Raw genomic sequence first — 17,207 nt, forward strand, 5'->3', positions numbered from 1 at the left:
GTTTTTTCCCTGGCATTCTTTCTGGAAGATTTAAACAGAGTTTATTATCTTCAATCTATACATAAGGGCCTTCATATGTCATGAGACTTCAATGTGTTTCCCCCCTCAAAAGGCCTTCTGCTTTAGCACTAAAATAGTAGTCCCCAATGACATTACTGGTGTTCTGAGAAAAGTCATCTCCCTGTGAATTTTAATGGTATTTCCCTTCACCCTCTCCCAGCCACTGCTTTTTAAACTGTGGGTCCCTACCCCAAATGGGGTCCCTTTAGCTCAATATTGGGGTCATGAAAATTTTGGCCACAGTAAAAGGCTCTTGAACACCAACCATGTTCACAAGTCTGTTAGCAACAACATAGAGTGTTTGCACTAGATTCTGCAGAAAATTCTTCAGCTGTGCTCCACAAGAAGGAAAATCTGGTTGACAACAAGCCTTGCAAAGGGAGCAGAGGACAACAGAAAGGAGGGACTGTGGGACTGGAATCAAACCTAATGACAGGAAAATGTAATGAATTTTTAAAAAGAACATCTTTTGATTAGACCACTGCAGAAATAGTGGGATATTGCCTGGAATACCAGGAGAACTGGCCCCGTTTAAAAAGTTTGGGGACCCATGCAGTAGAGTCTCGCTTATCCAACATAAATGGCCCAGCAGAATGTTGGATACGCAAAAATGTTGGATAATAAGGAGGGATAAAGGAAAAGCCTATTAAACGTCAAATTACGTTATGATTTTACAAATTAAGCACCAAAACATGTTTTACAACAAATCGGCAGAAAAAGCAGTTCAATATACGGTAACGTGATGTAGTAATTACTGTATTTACGAATTTAGCACCAAAACATCGCAATGTATTGAAAACATTGACTACAAAAACACTGATTACTAAAAGGCAGACTGCATTAAATAATACAGAACATTGGATAAGTGAAGATTGGATAAGCGAGACTATACTGTACTTCTATTACAGTATATTATAATCATCCTTTTGGTATCAGCTATTGTTAATTTCTCACTGTGTCTAATTTATAAATTAAACTATCTCAGGTATTTATGTATACAGGAAAATATATAGTAATATATACTGTTCTTGACTTATACCTAAGTATATATGGTACAGATTGACACATATTCAATATTTGCTTCAATACAGATCTCAGCAATGCTACTGCCACCATCTCAGTTCATCATATCACTGTTTCTCCCTTCTTTCCCTCCTACTCCCTCATCCCTTGTCTCATCTTAGGCTCACACAATGTGTTGCTTTCTTGTTTCCTGAACTTCTTGATCTCTATCACTTGTGCTATTTATTCTCACTTCTTGCATTCCACTGCTTGCACCTCTCACTTTGTCTTCCCTTCTATATTTTCCCTTGCATTACTCGCAACCTTGTAATCTGTACTTTTTTTTTGCTTATGACAGGCAAAAGCTAGAGCTGCTACTTTCAGAAAAACTGGGCAGAATATGGGCAGTGCACATATCTCAACTTCTACAAGAGCTGCAAACCTGCTTAAAAATAAAAATGAAAGTTTGAAATCTGAGCCAGATAATGATCTAAATGAGTGTTCGTAGTGGCATGTTTAGAATCTGGGTAAAACATGGCCAGTGGTTTGGCTACTCTTTTCTGGGACATTACTCTATTGGTCCATGTAATAGACTGAGGCAGGGATGACTGAGATGGTGATGTGACAGGGAGGAATCCTTTTATCCCACTGCTGTCGCTTAATTGTAATAGATGATTATTGTGATGCTGTGAAAGCCAATTGTAAATGCTGTTTCCACTGCTGAGGGGATTTTTTTGAATCTTTTAATCCCTCTAGATATATATATCACCTTTATATAAGGGAAAGGATTACAGGGGGTGATCTTTATTCCAAGATCCCAGCCTCTGTTTCTGTGGTTAGGGATTTCTGTGTTGTGGTTCCCTTTCTGAGGTAACTGCGAATATTATTCTTCCCCAATTAGGTGATTTATTAAGGTAACTGCCACCAACGTGAGGCTTTTGAATTATCACCGATGATATTTAGCTCCACAGACGCAGATGAGATGAAATGAGTCAGTTGTTAACAAAGAACAACAAGTTTATTGCGTTCAAGGCTTATGGTTGCTGGTTGATTGATTTACTTATGGAACTTTAAATAAACAAGTGGTTTAATAACTCTTATAACCACCACAACAGTAGTCTTTGGTGTAAATCCACTCTCACTCTCCTACTGATGATATAAATTGTAGCGAACTCTAACCTCAGCTGAGTTCCTTAGTGAACAATGTCCCAACTACAATAATAGCTTTTAATTTGATCTAATACCGATCAAATCTCTGATCACTAGTCTTTTCTCAACTAGAGATCTTAACTAGGCTCCCTTTAGTCTGCCCTGACTAAAGATTTTTTGGCCAGGCCTGTCTCCTCAGCCATTCTTGACTGAAAAGCCTCCAGCCACGCACACACACACTCTCACACTCTCCCTTCTCTTTTTAAAACTGCCCGTTTTTCCTTTTCTTGGCTCCACCCACTTCTCCCTCTGATGAGCTAGCCAGCTTCGTCTCCTTGGTAACCGCACTACTGTGGATTGAAACAAGATGGCTTCTGTTTCAGCTACTGTCCAACTGAACACAAATACATACTCCAACAGTCAAAATTAAAACAATAACTATGACTTCTCCACAGTCCACTTGCATGTATATTTCTTTGTAGAGTTATTATAGGATTTTACATTACATTGTAAACAAGTAAGTTCCTTTCTTTGATTTTTTTTTGTTTAGATACATTGTTTGCAGGTATGCCAGTTAATTCTATTGTTACTGTCTTACTGGGACCAATCTCTCACAGTAGATAGAGTTTTTATCCCAACTACACGCTAACCAGTTAGCCTGTACAATCAATGAAAAAATGTTTGAATGCTTACTAAGAAATTAGGGAGTGGGGGAAAAATAGTTTCTAAAGTGTTTCCAAAATTGGATGGGATCTGTATCATAACTATAATGAGTTTAAAGGATGGAGTTTCTGTGTAGGTTTACGAAAGCTGGATAGTGTAGAAAGCTGAAAGCATCATTTGAAATATAATGCTTGAGAAGGGTGCCAAAGATATTAGACTACTAAAAAGATAAATAAAAAGGTCCAATTGAAAATTAACCCAGAGCTCATCTAAGAATCCAAAATGACTAATCTAGGGCTTACATACTTCGGACATATCATGAGATGACACATTATGAAAGATGATGGTAGTAGGAAGAGATGCCCATATTACAGGTGAATAGATTCAGTTAAGGAACCCACGCCCCTGTGTTTTTCAAGACCTAAGTCAGGCTATTAATAACATGGCTATCTTTCCTAAATTGGAGATGACGTAACAACCACAAAGCTTAAAGAAGCAAATTTACTTTGTGTTCAAATGTATAGCAAAAAATTACTGGTCTCTTCTTCTTTCTTTCAAGTTATCATATAGTTTTGCATTAACAGAAATCTGCTAACTTTTTCCACCATGATATTTCAACTATAACCTCAAGCTTCATCAAAATCTCAAAATAAAGAACACTGACTCTACACTCTCTCTAACTCTTCCCAAGTGCCAAAACCTCAATTTTTTCAATATCTCTCTGTTTGGGTACACTAAAATTAATGCAGTTTGACACCAGCTCGATACTATGGAAATCTAGGTCTTGTAGTTTGCTGAGACATCAGGACTCTTCGGCAGAGACGGCTAAAGAGCTTGTAAAACTACAATGATTCCATAGCATTGAGCTGCTGTGATTGCTAGCTTATGCTTTTAGGAAACCCAATTAACATTTTTTCCTCATTCTGCAGACAACACCCTAGTAGCCTTGTCATTAAACCAAACCTTTTGTTATAATTTTCTAAGTATAAACTATAACATTTCCAACCTGATCCCATGCATACTTTTTCAGGAGGAAATATTGTAACACAAAATTCAAGAGGCTAATTCTAATTTAGGCCAAAGTCTACTTTTATTATACATAGCATGCATATAAACTGTATTATTATGGCATAGGATTATAAAATTTGTATAAAGCAATCCATTTAAATAAATACATTCGTTCATAGTTACACTGTAGGTAAGCTTATTTTTGGAAATTTTTCTATTTCTACTTGGAAGAGGGTTTTTAAAAATTATTCCTTGTTTTTCCCAACTGATTTTCTAGTATGCGGACCAGGATTTAGAACAGCGAAGGGAAAGCTGGCATGGTAGGAGGTGTCCTCTCCCAAGTCCCATGAGGATGTGTGCAAATCCCATATCTGGATCTTTGCCAACTTCTGATTCACAGTATCTGAGTGGAGAAACCTATTTCCCTTAGGCTAATTTCATAAAAACTTCATACTCAAATTCAGGTTTATGAATTTTGAATAGTTAAGTCGTGTGTTTAAAAGTTACAACTCATTAAGTTCATGAATTATAATATTTGAATATATGATGATATGCAAAATCATTAGTTTTGAATTTAACTTTTCATCTTATTTTCAAGTCTCATTGTGCATGATACTTGTTTGAATTGGACTTGCATGGCAATGTCGAATATCCCACTTTGAATATTCATAACACACACTATATTCCATGCTGGAAGAATGAAAGCCAAAATGCATGTAAAAAAGGAGATTATTGAGCAGAGAAAGAGATTATGCTAGGTTCCTGAAAAATATAATGTTTTGCTCCTGGCAAATAGTTGGAATGATAAGGGCTATATTCATCTGAGCACAGTCCTTAAAATGTATGCTATACAGGATTGCAAATCCCTTGGAAAAGAAGGTGTGGCAGCAATGGGGGCTGCAATGTGAAGAGGTAATTATAAAAATTGCCATAAAAATGGGAAAGAAGCAAATCACTTAAAGATCGGTACACTGGTAGAAACTAGAAAGTTCAATCAGCATGTGCCAGTGTAGAAATGATTTTCTACATGATTGTCCTCACTTTCTTCTTCTAATGTCCAAAGGAATTTAACATAATATCTGGATGCCAAAAACTAAACAGAAAAGGTCATAGGTATCCCACCCAATAAATGGAAGGAACATTTCCTTTTATTGAGGGCTATGTGCAAATCCAAACCAGGATGGTGTAGTGGTTTTAGCACTGAATTATAATTCTGGAAGACCATGGTTTTAACAACAGAGCTATGGAAACCCACTAATAATAATAACTTCATTCTTATATCCTGCCACCATCTCCCCAAAGAGAATCGGGGCGGCTTACAGGTGGCATGAGGTGCCTAAAAACAACAAAAAAGTGAACACAATATAAAATACAATAAAATACGACACATGCAACATATAAAACATCAATTCAGACTCAATCAAGCTGAGATCCTCTAAGTGAACCATTAAGTGACCTTGGACAAATCATGTTCTTTTAGCCAAAGGGGAAGGCAAAGGCCTTCTAAAAAAATCTTGCTAAGAAAATCCACTATTCTGTTTACCTTTGTTTTTGTGTGACTTCAAGTAATTTCCGACATGGTGATCCTAAAGCCAACCTATCACAGGATTTGCCTTTGCCTCTCTCTGAGGCTCAAAGAGTGTGCCCCAGTAAACCAAAGTAACCTTAGTCAAACCTAGAAAAAGATGAAAAAAAATGAGTGAGACAGAGGAAGGACCAGTGAAGTGCCCCCATTTAGATGATGTAATAAACAAATCGTGTGCCAGAGCTTTTTATTTACCCTTTGCCTCTGCTTCACTGGTTTCTTTTTCTTCTAGATGTGGTTAATGTTACTTTGGTTTGTTGAGAGACAAACAAAGCAGAGAGGAAAGCATCGATACTCGGATAACATAATAAACAAACCATGGAATTATTTAGCTAACCAAGAGATCCTTCTGTTCTCTGGCCATTAGGTTGGAGTCTACATGGCATTAGTACACTGAGCTTCCTACAATCTTTCAGGCACAAAGATACATACACATATATAAATATAACTGTATCAGCTAGCTACCTGAGTCTGAATGGACAAAGGTCAAGAAAAAAACTAATATTCATTATTCAGGGACTCATTAGCAACTATTTGCAAATACAGGAGCTCATTACAGTAACTACTCTGTGTTTACTTTTTAGTATTTAAGATAAAAAAATAAAGTCATAATTTCATATTCAGTTCATATCCCATTCATCTGGCAGGGATGTATGGCAGGGAACACTACTTCATGTGCATATATATATGTATTTGATAGCACACTATTTGGAAGAAGCAAATCACTTAAAGATCGGTACACTGATAGAAACTAGAAAGCTCAATCAGCATGTGCCAGTGTAGAAATGATTTTCTACATTATTGTTCTCACTTTCTTGATGAGAGAATGATGGAGAATACATGGCTGGTGTATTGAGAATAGAACAGTAAACAGCGAGGTCTGAAGAAAATTTAATGTAGAACGTCCTGCAAGTGACAATTACACTAATAAGAGTAGCTACTATCTGCAACAACAAAACAGTTACTGCAGATAACAGAAATGCCAATTATATAAGTCAATTTAAATGCATGGAAGGGAGGAAAGAGAAGGAGAGAGAGAATGTTCTAAAAACCTTAACTCAATTTAACCCTCCGGCAGTAGAACTGAACTCTTTGATGAACTACATCTTAGCAATCTCGTTTTCCAATTCTCCTCTTTTAAATTTCTTTTCTGTCCAATGCACATTCTCCCAAAATTTCTTGGATATATTTTTTGCTATCAGATTTAAACCTATTTGTTATTATTTTATCAAGACAATGGCCTGCATGCCTTGTGTTGAACAAGGCCATTGCTGACCCGAAATGGCATGTATCACATTGAAATTTGAGCAAGTAGATTATGATGTCAAGATGTTTTATAGCAGTGGTTCTCAATCTGTGGGTCCCCAGATGTTTTGGCCTTCAACTCCCAGAAATCCTAACAGCTGGTAACCTGGCTGGGATTTCTGAGAGTTGTAGGCCCAAGCACCGGGGGACCCACAGGTTGAGAACAACTGGATTAGAATTACATGTGTGTAAACATTAAAGTGTTGAGTAGTACTCAGAGCATGCCATTCAAAATACGTTTGAGACTAAATTTTAGATTGATTGTTACAGAATATAGAACAATTATGTATTTCCTTTGTATTTTCTGTGTAAAGAACATATATCTTGTGGCTTTTAAAGAAAAGACTAATGAAAAGTAAAAGAATACCAGTTAGAATAGATGCTATGCAGCAGTTTGTGTCAGACCAGGTAAGCAAGCTGTAATGCAGTAATCCTTAATATGAATACTATATATGAAAAATAAGAGAATTCAGTGGTAGTGTATTCCATGCCAGCAGCTGTTGTCTTCTGGACCATGAGAAATCACTCTAACTGTGTTATGAATGAAAGCTAGACCTTTCACAACTGATCTTGGCAGCTACCATAGGGAAATACAAGAGCCAGTGCTGTGTAATAGCAGAGTATTGGGCCAGAACTAGAAGACCAATACTGAATACTTAATTAAAGAGAATGAAGAAGCAGACATTTCAGCTTCAACATTATGGTACACATTAAAAGCAACTCTAAGAGGAGAGTGCATTGACCAACATAATTACATGCAGTATCTTTCTCAAGAAGAAAGAAAAAAAACATAATAGTAGATATCCAAGCTCTTGAAACTCAACACAAATTAACTAGTATTCAATATGGTTAAAGTTAAATAAATGGATATTGTTACACCTAGAACTAAAATCACTTCAGGTTGAAAAAATAATGGTCTACAATGTACTAACATGAGCTTATGAGGCAATAGATGAATATAGGCAGTCCCCAAGTTACAAACGTCCAACTTACAATGACTTATAATTAAGAATGGAGTTGAGACAACAGGAAGTGAGAGAAATCTACCCCTCAGAAGGGAAAGTCATTCCTGAAAGAGAAAAAGGTGTCTCCACTGAAGCTTTATCACCAATCCTTGTTTCCACAACAAGCCAATTATTTCAAAATCCAATTATGCAGGGACAGAAAGTGAGGTGAATTCTTCTGAACAGGGGTACAGAGTTGAGGCCTGTGAAATCTCTGAGGATGAGGAGGGGGACTTTTTGGTGGAGTCTGAGGTTTTTACTTCTGAGCCTGTTACTTCTGTGGGGGAAAATGAAAGTGTTCCTCCTGATGATGGGAATGTTTTGGTTAGATTTGTTTTTAGGGAAGCAGAAATGGTTCTCATGAGAATCTGCCAGGGATTGTCTTTGAAAGGAACATGGATGAAACAGAAGCGCTGCCTATGACCCAATGTTTATAGTTATGAAGAGACAGTGCAGAGTAGAGATAAGTTCATTGTTCCTAGAGGCTGAAACATAAGCAAAGGGAACCCAGGTGTGAGAAAGAAAAAAGTGATGTCATGGGTAAGAATTAGAATTTTTACGTGTTTTGAGATAATGTTTGTCAGGAGATCACGCTGGATTTTCATGGGTCAAGTCACCTGTATTGAGAGCTCCAAGTTAGGAGTTCTTGTCTTTAGTTATGTATCTTGCTTTTCTGTTTAAGATCAATGCCTCTTGATTGGATTACAATTCTTGGTTCAAGTTTTCAAGCCTTTGGATATAGTTTTGTATAAGTTTTCAAGGCTTTGGATATAGTTTTGGCTTAAGGGTCGAAATCCCTGGATTACAGTTTCTTGTTTTGCCCTTTTGGGATTTTGGATTCATATTCAGAGTTGGTCACTGCTATTTGTTATGCTCAAGAATATCAAGCTTGTGGATATAACTTTGAAAATGCTTTCACAGTCTGGTTTTTTATTGTACCTTAGTGATTGCTTAGTCTGCTGATATTGGAATGACATTTGGATTATTGTCTACTCGTTTTTGAAACTGCTTTTTCTATTATATACTCTTTTCTTAATAAACTTATTACTTATTGTTGAACTGTGTGGTGTTTTGGTGATAAGGGATCACACAGGCGGGCTGGATTGCAACACAGTCAGCAAAACACAAGGGTGTTAACCCTCCCCTATGCTATCCAAAGCATGTGTGTGTGTGTGTATGTACTGGATGCAAAGAATAGTACCCTCAAAGCAAATAGGAAGCAAAAGTTAACAAACAATAAAAAAGCAAACAATATACACTCTGCATGGGAATCCAAATGGGCAGTGTCATTGATCACATAATGGTCTCTCCTGGGTTGTTTCCCCTAGTAAATGCATTTGAAATCCTGGAATGCACAGAAAGCGACCATTCTTTATAGTCCTGTCCTTAGACCCAATACTTAAACAGGCAGTATTAACGAGAACAGAAATTTTAACCGGAGAATTGTTGGCGGTAAGAAGGTTGAAGTGGTGAAATGGACTGAGTAGCATCAACAAAGAGAAATTACATAGTAACTATTTGATAAGCATACATTAACAACTCTGTAATAATTCAGAAAAACATTTAGATATCTATCAAAAAATATAAAAAAGCTTAGACCATGTGTAACAATATCTACTGGCTGGTTCAACACAAAATGCATGGCTGAAAAAGAGACTGGCAAAAAAAGTGAATCCCTCAAAAGCTCATTTGGAAAAAACATGGAAAATGTACCTAAATGTAGGGCAAAATATTAAAATCTACTCAAAGATAAGAAAGATGAACACATAAAATCGAAGTGGCAGAAACTGGACCAGGCAGTAACAGAATGGAGCGAAGACAAATTCTGGGAACTTGTTACCAGAGGACTTCAAGGAGTAAGATGTACACTGGAAGCCTCAATAATTGTCTCCACTTAGATCAAATACTTCTCCAATATCTTCTACAGCCAATCAAGCACCTTGGAAGTGGCAGAGCTGGACAAAGATTTCTCTATTCTACCTGAATGGGAACCAGTCTCTGACAATGAGGTTGTTTGACTTGCATACAGATTCAATTTAAGAACAAACCTACAGAATCTATCTTGTTTGTAACTTTGGGACTGCCTGTATATGAAAAATGAACACTTCCGCAGTTTTAAAGACAATTTTGTTTAAACTTTGCAATTATTAAAGAAAATGTGCTAGAATTAGTATATAGACCAAACTATACATCTCAACCAAATAACCAGGTCACATCTCCTACACTATTGGAACTGTGAACAAGAAAAGTTTTTGTGAGGATAAAATTGGAACAAGACTAGTCATAATGCCTATTTATATATTACCTTGAGATCTTTGAAAGGTGGAATATAAATGTAATAAATGGCAAAGAAATAAAGGCTTACTGGGTTGCTGTGAGTTTTTTTGTCTGTATGGCCATGTTCCAGCAGTATCAAGAATTAAGTTCTATTTTTGATTGATACATCGATCCTGGCCAGTTTTAATTTCTTTCAAGAATGCATTTTTAAAAATTCCAATTTTGATTACATAATCAGGGTAAATAAGAAAAGTTGCTTTCATGGCTATGTTATGTGTCTTCTGTGCTAGAAGCACTTCATTGGTGCCAAAACACTCAGATTCTTCCTAGTCTCAATATAGAGAACATCCTGCCTGCCTCTGGCAATCACAAAGGAGATTAACATATGAATGCTGTCAGGACAAATCTCCCTTTCTCCTTCATGATTTTTCCAAATCTGAAGAAGTAATGAGGGAGGCAGAAATGAACATCCCTAAGACTAAAGTGCACCTGGTTTCATGTTTATCAGTGCCAACAACAATCTTTTTGTCTGGCCGCTTCTAGCCAAAGAGCATAAGGAATAAAGCCATTTTTATAATTTGGCTAGACCAGATGCTGACTTTTGATACATCATACAATAATTACATTTTAATTACAATTAGTGTTTAAAGTTTAAACATATTTACAGTGCATGCAACTTGGGATCCTTAGATGAGAAAGGGAAGGGATTATCAGGTGCACTCTCTATCATAATATAAAAAAAATTATAGGATGGGGTATGAAACACCATTGTCAATGAAAAGATAGAAATATATCCAGTAACATATGAGACATCCTGCAGTTATCACCTCACGCCCAGGGCATTCATATATCTTAATCCATTCTCATGAATTGTAATGACACCTGCTTCAAAATTACAACATGTTTGCCCTATTTTTAAGAGTGGTGTCTTCTCAAAAGCAAGATTGATGTTATCCAAACAAAAAAAGGATGACATTTTAAAATATTTGAATACACTTCTACTTGTGTAATGTGGCCTTTCTTTCCGTCTCACTTCAGGATCCCTTGATCTTCTAAATCGGCTTTAAAGGGTATGCCCTCAGCCCTAGATAGTATATTTTGAGGGTGAATGGATGGAGGCAAAGGACAAAACCAATCTCTTCCCTTTTTGTCGAAAATATAATTCCATCAATGAGACAGTTAAGGAATTGTTCTGTTTTTTTTTTTTTGGTTTGGTAAAATGGCATGATAGCCAGAAAACACATTCAAGGATAAAGATACCAAAACTACTAGACACAATAGCATTAGGTTACCATCAGTATCAGAGGTGGCATACAACTTCATAATGATAATGTGGATACCTGGCCTGATAATTGGATTTGGCCTCAGTTAAAAATAATAGGAGTCCTGAAGTGAGTTTGTTCTCTAAAGTTGCCTAGAGTCTTTGTGTGGGAAAGGGGTGAGGTGGGGTGGGGTGGGGTGGGGTGGAGGGACACAGAGCCATGCTAGCCCACAGTGAGCACCCACTGGTCATCACCTGCTCTTTGACCCATGCCAGCAAATGCCTCTTCCCATGTCGTATTTTCCTCGGTGGGTAGACAAGATGTGTTTGGGAGCTGTTATCAAAGGCAAAATACCTGATGAAATATTCCTGTCACCACAGGATAGGTACCTATGGTTTCATCTACCTACATTTGACAAAACATGTCTCTAAACATTTTCTAGGTCCTCCAGGTGATTCTATGCTACACTTTCACCAGATATTACCATGGAGTCATGGCGGAAAATTCCTATAGGGTATCTCTCTAGAAAATTCTAGGTTCTCCAGTGCAACTCTATGGTAACTTCCAGCAAAAGTTGTTCCAATAAGGTTCACTATTATCCACAGTACGTTCCAGAATGCTTCCTGATCCTCCACCTCCTTTGGGGAGCTGGAACCAAAGTGGGCAGGTTGCATCCAGATCCTTCTTTCAAGCTGCTGCAACAATGACTGATATTCTACCTGATGCCGCCTATTTTTCCCTCTCATTCCCTGCCTCTCATTCAGTGGTGCTACTGCTTCCCTTTGCTCACCCATGCCTTCCTTTCATTTCCTTTCATTTCCGTTCCCCAGACCTCTTACAGCACAGCTGGACCTGCTAAAAAAGTTTATTATTTTGTAATGCAAAATGTTTAATATCATGACTGACTTTACAATGGATGTCAAAAACAAATGAAAATGAATGGTACTAACGATAAAGATGAAACATTTCCAACATAGTCTGGTCCCAGGTGTCCTTCCAAAGTGCCAGAACCTGGTAATTTGTAATGGTCAATGGCCCTGATGTCATTAAGCCTATTCCAATTTGTGGGCCATTGTGGGAAGAGAATGCAGGAGGAAACAGACAAGCCCGTGCTCTGATCCAGAAAAGCTGTTTTGCTTTTCATATTCTTTTAACCCGGATCTATACATGCACACACAAACTGAAGGCATCATCCCCCTCACAACCCAAAGGTTACTTGTACTGTTTTATTTGCTGACTAATAGTTATTAACTACTAGCCAAAATTCTTCCAAGTTTAATATTTTTTTAAAAAATAAGAAATCTTTATCTGACCTTTGTAATCCCTTTGCATACAAAGCTGCACAATCATAGTGTTTTTCCAAGTTTGATATTGTATAAACATATGCTCCTTGGATATGACATCTTTTGTAGTTTCTAAAATTATATAAGGTTAACAAGTAATGGGGCAATAACTTGTATTTAGAGACCTCTCCAGAAAACACGTTTACCCAGAGGGTTTCCAAAATCAGCATTAGGATTGCATATATTTATTTTACAGCAAAGCTGGTGCTTAAAATGAATTGCAAATGCAATTTTGATGGAAACCCAGAACAAACAGAGGAAATGTGAAATGGGGTTACTTTTAATGTAGTGCAACAGAGAGAAACATTACAGCTTTAAAATGTCAATAGCACAAATATGCTATTGCTATCCTTCTGTTATTTCTATTATTCCAAAAAACATTGCAATTTCTTATTGAACATAAACAGCTTTTTAGTTAAAGTCAAACAATCTTCTCAGTTGTTTATCTTAAGAGACTGAGTAAAGGGTGAACTACTAGGATAAATCAAATTAAACTGAGATTCTTAGCTATGTCTATAGGATTCGTCCATCTAATTTGGGGAGTGGGGGACACGCTTTACCATAACAATCTGTCAGTATTTAGAACATAAATGAATATTAGCTTTTGAGTATGAAGGTAAAAATATTTTTAATGAATTTCAAAACTTTGTGGTGAGTTGTTGTTGAGCTCATACTTGCTTGTACCACACTTAATTCTTTGCTTCCCTCTGTAACAGCTGCTCATAAACAGTAACAATCGCTATAGCAGTAACAAACAACTTAATGAATTGTTTACGTACTGAAAATGTATGAATGGTTTTGCAATGAACTGGCCATGTCTTTAAATATTACATTAAAAAATTCTTGAATTTAAGGGCAATCATCTGAAAGGTTTTGACAACACACATAGAACCATGAATAAAGCACCACCACCCCCCACGCGCACCCTGAAAAATGACTCAAGGGCAAGGAAATTACAAAGGAGGGGGTGTGATGACCCATGGGCAATGTAGTCCCATTCCTGGCACTGTGGTGCCAGATGAAGAGGAAAACCTGGGTTTTTCGCCGTTTCAGTCAGAATTGGAACTTTCCCAGCCAGATTTGGAAACCTTGCACCTGCAAGAGATTTGTCTTCCAGAAGTCTGTCAAACAAGCCCTGAGCCTAAATCTCCTACGTTTTCTCGCCATGATTTTTGTAAACAACAGAGAGGAGTCGATCAGGCGTCTCGCAGGAGTGCTAGGATAGCTGCTAAGCATTCAGCTGATTAAGCCTGCTTCCCATGGGAAACTTTAAGGAGTCATGCATCTGGACTCAGAAAATAGCTTTCGTTTCTGGTTCTCCAGAGAACTGCTCTTGGGCGGGAAAACGGGACCCTATTTAGGTGTTTTACCCACAAAGGGATCTTGCGGAGTCAATTCGTCAGCAACCGGAGTAGCGTGTGTGGACAGCTACTCCGCTTCCAAGCCTCCGTTCCTGTCGCCAAGCCTTCGTTCCCAGCTTTGTTTACTCCACGAATCCTGCCTTGCTTTCTAAGACTCAGCCTCGTCTTGTTTCCCGGATTTTGCCAAGAAATTACCACGGATCTTGTTCTTGTTCCTTGTTTCCTTGTTGCCTTGAATCAAGCCTCGTTTTCCCAAGAATCAAGTTACTTCCTAGCCTCGCTCAAGTTTCACGGACTAAAAGACCTTGTCATCTCCCCTCACTTTGCCTGGCAAAGTGAGTGTTTCGGTTATTGGATTACAACTTTGGACCTTAATATTTCATATTGGACATTGTTTCTTTGGACTAATTTTGACCTTTCCCGAAAGGTCTATTTCTGGACTATTTCATACACTTGCTTTTATTAACTTTATATATTCCTTCAATAAAGATATTAGTTAGATTCTGGCCTCTGTGTATGGTTATTGGTGCTCTGCAGCCTGGGTCGTGACAGGGGGAGACTGGAGTGCCATTTCTCCTGAAGTCCATAACTTTGGTGGACTAAATAGGCTACAAGATTGACAATCAGCCAAAGGGTCAGCTGGTGCTGACTATCCCCCCTTCCCTGCCCAGCCATACTTTCATTAGTACTATTATTTATTTACCGTGTCAGAAGCAAATTGAGAATACAGTCACAATATATTTAAAAAACCACAAACAATTAAAAACTTGGCATTATATTAAATTTCTTTTGACCAGAAGCTGGCCATTTTGAGTGCCTCAGGTGTTGCTGTAAGAAGATTCTCCACTGTGCATGTGGTAGGGCTCAGACTGCATTGTTGTAAGTGGTTGTGGTTTGCTCTTCTCCACACTCACATGTCATGGACTCCACTTTGTAGCCCCATTTCCTAATCTTGTGGTATTTGACATAATGAGGCATGTCTTATTAGTGGCCACATCCACTGTTTTAATATAGTGAGATGTATTCCACACTAGGCATGAGCATTCAGCAGCTGAGTAGCAAAGTGCAAGGGCAGATGTCTTCATTGTATCTGGTTGTGATCTTCAGGTTGTGCCAGTCAGCTTTCATATGGTATTATTTCTAGAACCCACTTTTTGCTTGATAATCAAGCAATGCTTCTTGTAAGTCACAGGATGATCCAGGGTAACTCCCAAGTATTTTGGTGTGCTGCAATGCTCCAGTGGGATTCCTTCCCAGGTAATCCTCAGAGCTCAAATGTTTGTCTGAAAAGCACACATCTGCATTTTAGATGGATTAGGGATCAGCTATTTTCTCTATAGTATGCAGTAAGAGCACCTAAAGCTTCAGAGAGCTTCTGTTCAACCATTTCAAAACTCCCTGCTTGAGTGGCGATGGGATGATTGTCAGCATAGATGAAACTGAGTACTGTTCATCCCATGCATTCCTAATACTGCATTATTGCAAAATGATGATAGTCTTTTCCTTTCCCATTTCTTACAAGCCTCCCTCAGCCTCTCCCCCATTCAACAGCAGGGGAATTCCTCCAGGATTTGAAGCAGGCAGCTTCTATTTTTCAGCCCTGGAGAAAACTTGGGTGACTGGATGAAGTACCGTAATTAATTTATAGCAGATGGGTACAAAATGGGTGCCAAATGTTGGCTGGCAACAAAGAGAGCAGAATGTCACCTCAGTATTATGGAGATGATTATGCTATGACTTATAGCTGGTGTCACACACCTTGAGCACACATACGACAACGCTTTGGCATTGCTCAAATTGCTAGCAAATGATTAGAATCATGCCTCAGATGGTATGGTCATACTGTCTGACATGATGATGAATCCATTTGCAAGATTGCTCTTGATTTAGAAGTGCCTGGCAAGAGACCAAAGGGACAACCAAAGCAACGCTGGCTGGACACGCTACACAACGATCTGAAAACTGCTGGCATACACCCTGATAAGGCACACGACTGGTAAAAAATGGCGCCAACTAACCAGTAAAGCAGACTCACCATCAAGTGGGACAAATACTGAATAAAAAGAAGGGTACAAAATGCTACTAGATCAGGCATGGACAAATTTCAGCCCTCAGGTGTTTTGGACTACAACTTCTGTAAATCCCAGCCAGCTTATTGACTGTTAGTAATTGTGGGAGTCAAAGTCCAAAACACCTGAAGGGCCAAAGTTTGTCCATGCCTATACTAGAAAGGCCATTCTCTCTTTACTACAAAATCCTCAAGGGATTCAGTGAATAGGGCATCTATGCCAGATGCTGATATCTTTATAACATCACTGACAAGGTTTGATTAAAAACCAAAAATCATAGTTACTGTATAATATGAGAATCTAATCAAATACTAAATACTGGCAATGTCCTTTTCCCAATATAGCATTGAATTATAAACAGCATCTCATTAAGGTACACATATCTCAGCCAATAAGAAAATCTGGGACTAAAATCAAACTAAAATATAAGTTTTCTTTCATTAAGAATTCTACTGGTCTCTTTTCCAATTTTTCTGTGAATAAAAATATATATTTCTCCCATGAAAGCCAGTTATCCTATTAGGCTTACACAGACAATGGATAATATCCAAAGCCTTGGCTTGAACAGCAAAACATAGGAAAGAGGGAAAGTGAAAAGAAGGGTCGGAATCACTAAAAGCAGAAGCTTTGGAAGCTAACAGGAAGCATAAAATGTCAGAGGCAATTATCCAGGAAAGCCTTAGGGTACAATGATAGCAGTACGGTGTTAGCCTTAGGAAGTCACCACAAGATATAATTCTGAGATGTCTTTAGCTGTGCCCTGGTTCACAAGTTCCTTCCAAAAGAAAAATAAGGGAATGCTAAAGCAAACCTGGGGGAATATGAAAGAAGACTGACAACTAAATACTTTGTTCAGTGTTCCATGTGGAACTTCAGGTCTAAACTGTTGAATCATTCTGGGAAAGCTAACTAGGATGGAGGTAGAAACAGAGACAACTGGGTCAACTGCTTCCTTGCAGAGACATTATTCTGAAAACTAATAGGAGAGGTAGAACACATTAATGAGATCTAAATTGAGTATTTTATCTACAAATAAGCTCTTATATAATCTTATTTATTACCTTTCTTCACACATATATAGCCCATTGTGGTGTATTATGACCACAGAAAACATTGGCC

The 17,207-nt window shown here is 37.9% G+C and overlaps 1 protein-coding gene across 11 annotated transcripts in view; it reads right to left on the bottom strand.

Annotated features, from left to right (window-relative positions):
- The window catches only part of lrrc7 (leucine rich repeat containing 7), a 645,519-nt gene that overhangs the window by 539,590 nt on the left and 88,722 nt on the right, over positions 1-17,207 (bottom strand). For 2 of the 11 annotated variants that reach the window (XM_062978159.1, XM_008118412.3), the window contains exon 2: positions 5,426-5,557. The exons of the other annotated variants lie outside the window; for them this stretch is intronic. The gene's annotated coding sequence lies outside the window, so the exon portion shown is untranslated. The remainder of the gene's footprint in view (positions 1-5,425; positions 5,558-17,207) is intronic. 11 annotated transcript variants of the gene reach the window in all.

Source organism: Anolis carolinensis, chromosome 4, assembly GCF_035594765.1.
Source record: "Anolis carolinensis isolate JA03-04 chromosome 4, rAnoCar3.1.pri, whole genome shotgun sequence".
NCBI lineage: Eukaryota > Metazoa > Chordata > Lepidosauria > Squamata > Dactyloidae > Anolis > Anolis carolinensis.